This window comes from Oncorhynchus keta, chromosome 21 (assembly GCF_023373465.1).
Source record: "Oncorhynchus keta strain PuntledgeMale-10-30-2019 chromosome 21, Oket_V2, whole genome shotgun sequence".
NCBI classification, from domain to species: domain Eukaryota; kingdom Metazoa; phylum Chordata; class Actinopteri; order Salmoniformes; family Salmonidae; genus Oncorhynchus; species Oncorhynchus keta.
Window position 1 is genome coordinate 28,016,217 of NC_068441.1, and position 12,074 is coordinate 28,028,290.

The 12,074-nt window shown below is 41.7% G+C and overlaps 2 long non-coding RNA genes across 2 annotated transcripts; one reads left to right on the top strand and one right to left on the bottom strand.

Moving 5' to 3' along the window:
• Positions 1 to 915: 915 nt before the first annotated feature.
• Positions 916 to 3,100, bottom strand: LOC127910329 (uncharacterized). The gene is made up of 3 exons (XR_008074400.1): positions 2,092 to 3,100; positions 1,193 to 1,295; positions 916 to 1,040 (listed from the first exon to the last, which is right to left on the bottom strand). It is a non-coding gene; the product is annotated as an uncharacterized LOC127910329 (long non-coding RNA).
• LOC127910327 (uncharacterized) lies at positions 931 to 1,914 on the top strand. The gene is made up of 4 exons (XR_008074398.1): positions 931 to 1,015; positions 1,215 to 1,309; positions 1,409 to 1,525; positions 1,738 to 1,914. It is a non-coding gene; the product is annotated as an uncharacterized LOC127910327 (long non-coding RNA).
• Positions 3,101 to 12,074: the final 8,974 nt, after the last annotated feature.

A 12,074-nucleotide genomic window follows, 5' to 3' on the forward strand; every position in this document is an offset into this window, starting at 1 on the left:
AATATTCCTGCCGTGGTGGACTAGCTAGCATCTGTGGGGTCTGGGGAAATGTCTGACTACACAAACGATGAACTAATGTAACTAGCAAGCTAAACGTTAGCTAAATAGCCCTGTCCTGGTGAGCTAACATTAGCTAGCATGTCACCACATGGAAATGTGTGACTACACGAACGGTGAGCTAACGTTAACTAGCTGGCTAGCTACATCACATAGGACTTGTGGGCCCAATGTTTTCCCATACAAAACACAAACGGTTTTGTTCCACAAGTACTTCTGTTGTACATCAAATGATATGTGAAGTCAGTTAGCTATACATGTCAGCAGGGATGGAAATTAAGCTAGTCCGAGGCTAGTACTTTTCAGACTGGGCTAGTAGACAAACTTGCCTGACAGCAGTGAAATAGCTAGTAGAAAAGGTGCCAAAGTAGCCTGTCACAGCAGTGACATTTTGCCTTTACAAACATCGCATGCCACAGATTTAGGACCTGAATGTTACCATGGCTAGTTGAAATCGTGGTCTGCTGGCCAGTGCCCGAAATCCTTTTGTTCCATCGCTGCATGTCAGTCCCTTTCAGATGATCCCCCTACCACTGTTGGTCCTCCTCAGTGACCTTACGGTTGAGGGTTTTAACTTTCCTCTTGAGAATCAGAAGTACAGTCATATAGCTCATCACAATACTTTACCTCTTTGGGCAGATAGTACCCTCACTGTCCTGATCATCTAGTTGAGCATTCCAGATAATTCTTCCATCCCAGCAGAAATGTCCCATCCACATAGTAGGATTTTAGATGTGCAGATAGACCAACGCCCAGCCTATTTACCATTACTATAGTCTGTGGGTTATGGTATTTTAATATAGATGTCACCATTTTAGTTATCAACTTGGCTACCTAGTAAAAGTAACTTTTTTTTTTGTCTTTCAGATGGACGGACGAAAAACACAGTGACAACACTTTGGTCTGCAGCTTCCGTTTTCCGGTGGAAAGAGAAATGGCCCTGTATTTCCAAGAAAAGGTAAGAGGAAGATCCAGACTGTTGACTGGGAAACAAGAACAAACAATGAGGCATGAGGATTGGGTGTTGGGGGACCACTTGTCACATTGTCCAATGTGGGTTTGTGTTATGATAAACAATGCATTTTCTGTCCAGATAAAGATGTTGATACAGCATTGAAAAAGACCCACCACTGACCAAATGTCTCATTGATTACCAGTCCAATAGGAGTGCATCCCTCAGACAATCCGGTGCATGGACATCCTGTGCCAGTGTGGTCCGAGACTACAGCAGATCAAGCCTGTGAACGGACAGGTCAGTAACTCATCACATATGATACCATATTGAGTAAAACAATGAATTTGTATATGCATAGACATTTAGACTTTATGTCCCCTCTTCCCCATGTTTTAGACAAGAGGCGTGACATGCGGAACATCAGGCTCACCCCACGAAAAGCAGTGCATGATCAACGCCACCCTCAGCAAGGCAATCTGCTGGAAGTGATGTACTCTCTCTCTCACTCTGGGGGTAAGACTTATAAATTCCCACTGTGCCCATGATAAAATGCAATGTGAATGGTGTTGTACTACTGAATGAAACTGTTCGATTTTGAGTGCATCTCCTAACGTACGTTGACTACATTACTTTAGTTGGCTGCTTTGAGCAAAACTTGAATGTAATATAACCTATTGTTTGTGTATGATCGGTATTCATTGTTCACTTGTTTTCAACCATGTTAGGTCCAAGCACTGGGGCCTTCAGCAAGTAAGACACAAGGGGTACAAAATAATTTGTACATCACAGATATATATTCCCACTGTGCCCATGATAAAGGTTAACTACATTACTGTAGCTGGCTACTTTGAACAACACTTGTATGTAATATAACTAAGGCTGTCATACAATAAAATAAAAAACTGGATTAATTGCATTCAATTCTGTAGTTAATTGCAATTAATCACTCATTTAGAATTTTTTTCAAATTTGTTCCTAAACAAACACACACACACACACACACACACACACACACACACACACACACACACAGACACACAATCATATTATAACACTAATAGTATGATAAAGAAGCTTACCTTCAGGGCTCCAGCAGCGCCTACAACTTCTGCAGTTTCTCCAATTCAGCTGTGGTTTGCATGGTGAAGTTTGTTTTTTGTTGGGCCAGAGCATCTCTGTGGTTGTTGGTTTCTGTGGACACACTTGACCAATTCCTGTGTGGAATTCCATCTTTTTGTGACATCTTGAACGAGTTACTCATTCTTTTGCCTATTTGCAACTTGCTGTTGTCCTAGCTCTGCAGTGTCAGGTGTGCTGTGTTTGAAATGCCCAACAATTCTTCAGCATTTGGCTAGGGCATTTTCAAACCTGCTGTTCTGTAGGGACACTGTGATGGACCTTTGGAGACGGTGAGCGGTGCAGGGTGTTCAAAAGGCAAATATCTCGCAGCTACAATCTGGTTCTGTGTAAAGTGTTTTCAATGTTCCACTGCTTTGCTACATCCATGAAATGCTTGGAACACGTTTAATCCCTGCTGCCTGTTGCTGCTCCACCAACAGCGCCATGCCAGCCAGGATGCCTGCATTCCCCGGGTGCCCTTGTACTTTAACAATGTCTGGTACAGACAGGGATGACAGGGAGGGTGGCGGTTGTTCTGGCTCAGGTTCAAGGAGACAGGCCATTCCACTTAACCTGTCCCGGAAATGGTTCCTTAGTGACTGAAGATCCTCTTCAGTTGCTTTCAGGACAGATTGTATTGTGTACCGCCAAAATAGGCTGTATGGCTACACTTATGAGCTCCACGGAGGCATTTGCATATGGTATAGAGAATCCCCTGGTCACCTATAGAGACCTGCAAAGAGGAAGGATGTTAAGTGCCACATTCCTTTCAATGCATGACTTTGAACACCTTGAAATGTTTATGCTGTAAGAAATGTGCTATATACACTACCGTTCAAAAGTTTGAGGCCACTTAGAAAAGTAATTGTTTTATAAGAAAATCCTTTTTTTTTGTCCATTTAAAATAACATCAGATTGATCAGAAATACAGTGTAGACATTGTTAATGTTGTAAATGATTATTGTAGCTGGAAACGGCAGATTGTTTATGGAATATCTACATATGAGTACAGAGGCCTATTATCAGTAACCATCACTCCTGTGTTCCAATGGCATGTTGTGTTAGCTAATCCAAGTTTGTCATTTTAAAAAGCTATTTGATAATTAGAAAACCTTTTTGCAATTATGTTAGCACATCTGAAAACTGTTGTTCTGATTAATGAAGCAATAAAACTGGCCATTAATAATGTCTACACTGTATTTCTGATCAATTTGATGTTATTTTAATGGACAAAAAATGAGCTTTTCTTTCAAAAACAAGGACATTTCTAAATGACCCCAAACTTTTGAACGGTAGTGTAAATAGTTTGATTTGATTGATAACATTACAGTTGTAGAATATGTAGTAAACTGACATTTTCACATAAGGACAAGTGCAGTTTGTCTATAAACTTTTAATTGTTAACTTCAGATTTTATGACTTGACATATCAATCACATAGTTGGAAGGATCCTATAAATCAAGACTGTGTGAATGCATGTACCACTCTGAATAAATACTGTGCCTTTGAAGATTTGTCTCTTGTCATGCAACTACAGTACAGGCTGGATGTCTAAACGAAGTCTATTCTGAATGTCAATAGATTTTTAGATTAATTCTCATCAATGACAACATTCTAGAGCTGAGTTTATTGCTCATCGCAGTCTGAAATGTGCAGTAATCTGGTGTCCCTACCTGATCTGGTTCACCTGTCTTGTGATTGTCTCCACCCCCTCCAGATGTCACTTATTATCCCTGGTGTACATATCCCTGTGTTTCGTGTCTCTTGTGCCAGTTTGTCTTGTATGCTTTTCAAGTCAACCAGCGGTTTTCCCGTACTCCTGCTTCTATTATCATTTGCAAGTCCTCCTAGTTTTTGACCCTTGCCTGTTTTCTGGACTCCGTACCTGCCTACCTGACCTCGAGCCTGCCTGCCACTCTGTACCTCATGGACTCTGAACTGGTTTTGACCTCTTGCCTGTCCACAACTATTCTCTTGCCAACCCCTTTTGGATTGTTTAATAAATATCAAGATTCAAACCATCCGCCTCCCGTGTCTGCATCTGAGTCTTGCTTTGTGCGGTTATATATGTTTAATGATTGTATAATTTAACATTCTACAAGGCTCTTTCCTTGTAGAATGTTGACAGCTGTATAAACACATTGTATTGCTAAGGTGCACAAACTTAATAGCTACACTCACCGACACAGGATATACTATCCTTCATGCTGGCCCTGACCAAACTGGTAAGTTGTTCCTCACTATAACTGCACTTCTCCACATGGCCAGACGTTATAGTGGTCTTCTTCCCTTTTAATGGTCTTATGCTGATCCTTGAAAAATGCAATAAGAGCTGAAGTAGACACCAAAGTCAACATACTGTACAAACAGTTATCTAAGCTAAGTAATAGAAAAAAGAAGTACACCACTTTATTCAATGTATTTCAATACAGCACATGGATTCATCATGGATTGGGCACAGGTCTCCGATCACATTGGTGAACGGTAGCGGACAGTGTCGGCTATAGATGACATGCAAGGAGCTTCCTGAGGTCTTCTCTGTTGCTAGTTAGCATTTATATTTTTTTTGAGTAAATTGAGGCAAATATATTGAGAGAATTACACATCAAAACGTTACACTAAGGTAAGTCTAGACCAAACACATATTTAATTCAATGAACGGTGGAAAGACGATTGGAACCATTTCCGTGTTTGACCACTAGGTTTTATGAGTATTAGAACGCATCCACTGTGGTGGGCTATTACCAATGTGGTATTGTGAGAATGATTGTTCAGAGATCTTCACCTAAAAACCTAAAAAATAGATTCACTGTTGCTATCGAAGTCATTCCAAGGGTAGGTTTAACAGAGCAAATGAAATGTGGCCATACTTTATCAATCCTCAACAATGCCATTTAGGCCTATATATAATTTGCAAAGTCATTAGTAATTGTTTGAATTCAACCCATAATCCAACTATTACTGAACAAAAATCTAAATATAAAATGATGGTCCCATTTTTCATGAGCTGAAATAGAAGATCCCAGAAATGTTCCATACGCACAAAAAATGTTTTCTCTGAAATTTGATGCACAAATTTGTTTACATCCCTGTTAATGAGCATTTCTCCTTTGCCAAGATAATCCATCCACCTGACAGGTATGGCATATTAAGAAGATGATTAAACAGCTTACACATTACATAGGTGCACCTTGTGCTGGGGACAATGAAAGGCTACTCTATAACATGCAGTTTTGTCACACAACACAATGCCACAGATGTCTCAAGTTTTGAGGGAGCGTGCAATTTTTATTGTTTTTAAAAAACATTTTACCTTTATTTAACCAGGCAAGTCAGTTAAGAACATATTCTTATTTTCAATGACGGGCAGAACGACAGATTTGTACCTTGTCAGCTCAGTGGTTTGAACTCGCAACCTTCCGGTTACTAGTCCAACGCTCTAACCACTAGGCTACGCTGCCGCATGCTGACTGCAAGAATGTCCAACAGAGCTGTTGTATGTCTGTAAAGCCTTTTTGTTGTGAAAAATTCATTTTGATTTTATCTTTATTTAACTAGGCAAGTCAGTTAAGAACAATTTCTTATTTTCAATGATGGCCTAGCTAACTGCCTGTTCAGGGGAAGAACGACAGATTTGTACCTTGTCAGCTCGAGGATTTGAACTTGCAACCTTCCGGTTACTAGCTAGGGTTAGGGTACCACTAGGCTACTCTGCCACCCGGGCCTGGCTCCCCAATCTTCGTTCCAAGATGGTATAGCAGTTCAGACGTCTTTTGTCCTCGTCTTGTTGTGTCCCATATATATATATGAGTATATATATATATATATATAACTTTTTTTGGCATACCTTTTTATATATATTTTTTTATTTTCCATAAACTCATCTTCAAAACACTGTCCTGCAACCCGCATCACCAATTTATATTTATAAAAAAAAAGGTCTTATTTACCTGAATAGACCTATCGGACAATTTATTTAATTTATTTATTTAATTAGATTTTTTCTTGGGCCTCTATAACTCTATCTATTGTTTTTTGTTGTTGTGTGATTTGGATTCATCCCCTCTACCACACGGAACCCCACTAATCCTACCGACGGAAACGCACGAGGTGGCTAATAACAGACCTCCATCCTATGCTAGCTTGCTACCGATGGCCCGGCTAGCTGTCTAAATCGTCGTGATCCCAACCAACCTCTCTACTCACTGGACCCTTTTGATAACTCGACTAAGCATGCCTCTCCTTAATGTCAATATGCCTTGTCCATTGCTGTTCTGGTTAGTGTTTATTGGCTTATTTCACTGTAGAGCCTCTAGTCCTGCTCACTATACCTTATCCAACCTATTAGTTCCACCACCCACACATGCGATGACATCTCCTGGTTTCAATGATGTTTCTAGAGACAATATCTCTCTCTTCATCACTCAATACCTAGGTTTACCTCCACTGTATTCACATCCTACCATACCTTTGTCTGTACATTATACCTTGAAGCTATTTTATCGCCCCCAGATACCTCCTTTTACTCTCTGTTCCAGACGTTCTAGACGACCAATTCTTATTGCTTTTAGCCATACCCTTATCCTACTCCTCCTCTGTTCCTCTGGCGATGTAGAGGTGAATCCAGTCCCTGCAGTGCCTAGCTCCACTCCTATTCCCCAGGCGCTCTCTTTTGATGACTTCTGTAACCGCAATAGCCTTGGTTTCATGCATGTTAACATTAGAAGCCTCCTCCCTAAGTTTGTTCTATTCACTGCTTTAGCACACTCTGCCAACCCAGATGTTCTAGCTGTGTCTGAATCCTGGCTTAGGAAGACCACCAAAAATTCTGAAATTTTCATCTCAAACTACAACATTTTCAGACAAGATAGAACTGCCAAAGGGGGCGGTGTTGCAATCTACTGCAAAGATAGCCTGCAGAGTTCTGTCCTACTATCCAGGTCTGTACCCAAACAATTTGAACTTCTACTTTAAAAAATCCACCTCTCTAAAAACAAGTCTCTCACCGTTGCCACCTGCTGTAGACCACCCTCTGCCCCCAGCTGTGCTTTGGACACCATATGTGAACTGATTGCCCCCCATCTATCTTCAGAGCTCGTGCTGCTAGGTGACCTAAACTGGAACATGCTTAACACCCCAGCCATCCTACAATCTAAGCTTGATGCCCTCAATCTCACACAAATTATCAATGAACCTACCAGGTACCTCCCCAAAGCCTTAAACACGGGCACCCTCATAGATATCATCCTAACCAATTTGCCCTCTAAATACATGTCTTCAACCAAGATCTCAGCGATCACTGCCTCATTGCCTGCATCCGTAATGGGTCAGCGGTCAAACGACCTCCACTCATCACTGTCAAACGCTCCCTGAAACACTTCAGCGAGCAGGCCTTTCTAATCGACCTGGCCGGGGTATCCTGGAAGGATATTGATCTCATCCCGTCAGTAGAGGATGCCTGGATATATTTTTTTTAAATGCCTTCCTAACCATCTTAAATAAGCATGCCCCATTCAAGACATTTAGAAACAGGAACAGATATAGCCCTTGGTTCTCCCCAGACCTGACTGCCCTTAACCAACACAAAAACATCCTATGGCGTTCTGCATTAGCATCGAACAGCCCCCGTGATATGCAGCTGTTCAGGGAAGCTAGAAACCATTATACACAGGCAGTTAGAAAAGCCAAGGCTAGCTTTTTCAAGCAGAAATTTGCTTCCTGCAACACTAACTCAAAAAAGTTCTGGGACACTGTAAAGTCCATGGAGAATAAGAACACCTCCTCCCAGCTGCCCACTGCACTGAAGATAGGAAACACTGTCACCACTGATAAATCCACCATAATTGAGAATTTCAATAAGCATTTTTCTACGTCTGGCCATGCTTTCCACCTGGCTACTCCTACCCCGGTCAACAGCACTGCACCCCCCACATCGCCCAAGCCTTCCCCATTTCTCCTTCTCCCAAATCCAGTCAGCTGATGTTCTGAAAGAGCTGCAAAATCTGGACCCATACAAATCAGCCGGGCTAGACAATCTGGACCCTTTCTTTCTAAAATGATCTGCCGAAATTGTTGCCACCCCTATACTAGCCTGTTCAACCTCTCTTTCGTGTCGTCTGAGATTCCCAAAGATTGGAAAGCAGCTGGGGTCATCCCACTCTTCAAACGGGGGGACACTCTTGACCCCAACTGCTACAGACCTATATCTATCCTACCATGCCTTTCTAAGGTCTTCGAAAGCCAAGTCAACAAACAGATTACCGACCATTTCGAATCTCATCATACCTTCTCTGCTATGCAATCTGGTTTCAGAGCTGGTCATAGGTGCACCTCAGCCACGCTCAAGGTCCTAAATTATATCTTAACCGCCATCGATAAGAAACATTACTGTGCAGCCGTATTCATTGATCTGGCCAAGGCTTTCGACTCTGTCAATCACCACATCCTCATCGGCAGACTCGACAGCCTTGGTTTCTCAAATGATTTCCTCGCCTGGTTCACCAACTACTTCTCTGATAGAGTTCAGTGTGTCAAATCGGAGGGTCTGCTGTCCGGACCTCTGGCAGTCTCTATGGGGGTGCCACAGGGTTCAATTCTTGGACCGACTCTCTTCTCTGTATACATCAATGATGTCGCTCTTTCTGCTGGTGAGTCTCTGATCCACCTCTACGCAGACGACACCATTCTGTATACTTCTGGCCCTTCTTTGGACACTGTGTTAACAACCCTCCAGGCAAGCTTCAATGCCATACAACTCTACTTCCGTGGCCTCCAATTGCTCTTAAATACAAGTAAAACTAAATGCATGCTCTTCAACCGATCGCTACCTGCACCTGCCCGCCTGTCCAACATCACTACTCTGGACGGCTCTGACTTAGAACACGTGGACAACTACAAATACTTAGGTGTCTGGTTAGACTGTAAACTCTCCTTCCAGACCCATATCAAACATCTCCAATCCAAAGTTAAATCTAGAATTGGCTTCCTATTTCGCAACAAAGCATCCTTCACTCATGCTGGCAAATATACCCTTGTAAAACTGACCATCCTACCAATCCTCGACTACGGTGATCTCATTTACAAAATAGCCTCCAATACCCTACTCAACAAACTGGATGCAGTCTATCACAGTGCAATTCGTTTTGTCACCAAAGCCCCATATACTACCCACCATTGCGACCTGTACGCTCTCATTGGCTGGCCCTCGCTTCATACTCATCGCCAAACCCACTGGCTCCATGTCATCTACAAGACCCTGCTAGGTAAAGTCCCCCCTTATCTCAGCTCGCTGGTCACCATAGCATCTCCCACCTGTAGCACACGCTCCAGCAGGTATATCTCTCTAGTCACCCCCAACACCAATTATTTTTTTGGCCGCCTCTCCTTCCAGTTCTCTGCTGCCAATGACTGGAACGAACTTCAAAAATCTCTGAAACTGGAAACACTTATCTCCCTCACTAGCTTTAAGCACCAACTGTCAGAGCAGCTCACAGATTACTGCACCTGTACATTGCCCACCTATAATTTAGCCCAAACAACTACCTCTTTCCCTACTGTATTTATTTTATGCATTTATTTATTTAGCTCCTTTGCACCCCATTATTTTTATTTCTACTTTCAACATTCTTCCACAGCAAATCTACCATTCCACTGTTTTACTTGCTGTATTGTATTTACTTTGCCACCATGGCCTTTTTTTGCCTTTACCTCCCTTATCTCACCTCATTTGCTCACATCGTATATATAGACTTGTTTATACTGTATTATTGACTGTATGTTTGTTTTACTCAATGTGTAACTCTGTGTCATTGTATGTGTCGAACTGCTTTGCTTTATCTTGGCCAGGTCGCAATTGTAAATGAGAACTTGTTCTCAACTTGCCTACCTGGTTAAATAAAGGTGAAAGTAAATAATAATTTGTTCTTAACTGACTTGCCTTGTTAAATAAAGGTTAAATAAAATAAATTAAAAAGTGGGTGGGCCAATGACCTCCCAGGTCTACCCATGGCTGCACCCCTGCCCCGTCATATGAAATCCAGAGATGAGGGCCTAATGAAGTTATTTTCAATTACTGATTTCCTTCTATGAACAGTATCCCAGTAAAATATTTTTCATTGTTGCATGTTGCATTTATATTTTTGTTCAGTGTTAAAAAAGACAATACAATAGGCCTAGGGTTTCAAACTCTGGTTGATTTCAAATGTAATGATATTTAGTCAATGCAACCAAATATCAACATTTTAAGGAGATGTAGTAATTATAATATTAATATTTGCCCTTTAGCAGACACTTTTATCTAAAGCGACTTATCTTCTGCTTGGATCAATCAATCAATCAATCAATCAAATCAATCAAATTTTATTTATATAGCCCTTCGTACATCAGCTGATATCTCATAGTGCTGTACAGAAACCCAGCCTAAAACCCCAAACAGCAAGCAATGCAGGTGTAGAAGCACGGTGGCTAGGAAAAACTCCCTAGAAAGGCCAAAACCTAGGAAGAAACCTAGAGAGGAACCAGGCTATGTGGGGTGGCCAGTCCTCTTCTGGCTGTGCCGGGTGGAGATTATAACAGAACATGGGCAAGATGTTCAAATGTTCATAAATGACCAGCATGGTCGAATAATAACAAGGCAGAACAGTTGAAACTGGAGCAGCAGCATGGCCAGGTAGACTGGGGACAGCAAGGAGTCATCATGTCAGGTAGTCCTGGGGCATGGTCCTAGGGCTCAAGTCAGTTGAAACTGGAACAGCAGCATGGCCAGGTGGACTGGGGACAGCAAGGAGCCATCATGTCAGGTAGTCCTGGGGCATGGTCCTAGGGCTCAGGTCCTCCGAGAGAGAGAAAGAAAGAAGGAGAGAATTAGAGAACGCACACTTAGATTCACACAGGACACCGAATAGGACAGGAGAAGTACTCCAGATATAACAAACTGACCCTAGCCCCCCGACACAAACTACTGCAGCATAAATACTGGAGGCTGAGACAGGAGGGGTCAGGAGACACTGTGGCCCCATCCGAGGACACCCCCGGACAGGGCCAAACAGGAAGGATATAACCCCACCCACTTTGCCAAAGCACAGCCCCCACACCACTATGGATAGTTCCATCTGTGCCACTGATTTGGTCTGCCTTTTAATTCCAATTTGTCTGCAAATTAATAATTGCTATGTTGGATTCATGTCTCCAGCTCAAGCAAAAATCTAAGTTAAAGAATAGGACTGTACAGGTGTGCCAAGTTTGTAGTGTCATACCCAAGAAGACTCGAGGCTGTAATCACTGTAAAAGGTGTTTCAACAAAGTACTGATGAAAGGGTCTGAATACTTATGTAAATGTTATATTTCAGTTTTTATTTGTAATGAATGTGTCATTATTGGTTATTGTGTGTAGATTGATGAGGGAAAAAAACTATTTAAACAATTTCAGAAGAACGCTGTAAAGTAACAACATTTGGAAAAAGTCAAGGGGTCGGAATACTCTCCAAATGTACTGCAGTTAGTATGCCAAAAGTTCCCATATGTCATGCTGAATTAACCAAAATACAAGATATACAAGCAATTTCTGTGCTTTTTTTTCCAGTTCTTCAGAAAAAGGGCATGGCTTCACAACATTTTCAGATTTGAAGAAAAAATGGCGGAAAATATGCAGCCGAAGTCTGACAGGAGCAGGTATAAATTCATTGCTTTAACTAATTATGACAATGTAATAAAGTAAGGACTTTTCACATTTTGTTAGCTACGCTAGCCTTACGACCCGCATAGCATATCATTACAGCAGTTGCTTGTATGTTAGTGAGCTATTTAATGTTAGTTGGCTACTAATACATCGACCTTGCCAGTGTATTAACAATATGCTATCAAACTAGCTACGCAACGTTTAGTGACTTGATTATTCATGTCATTCTTAGCTTAGCTAAATGGTATAGACGTCATGTGTTCTCAA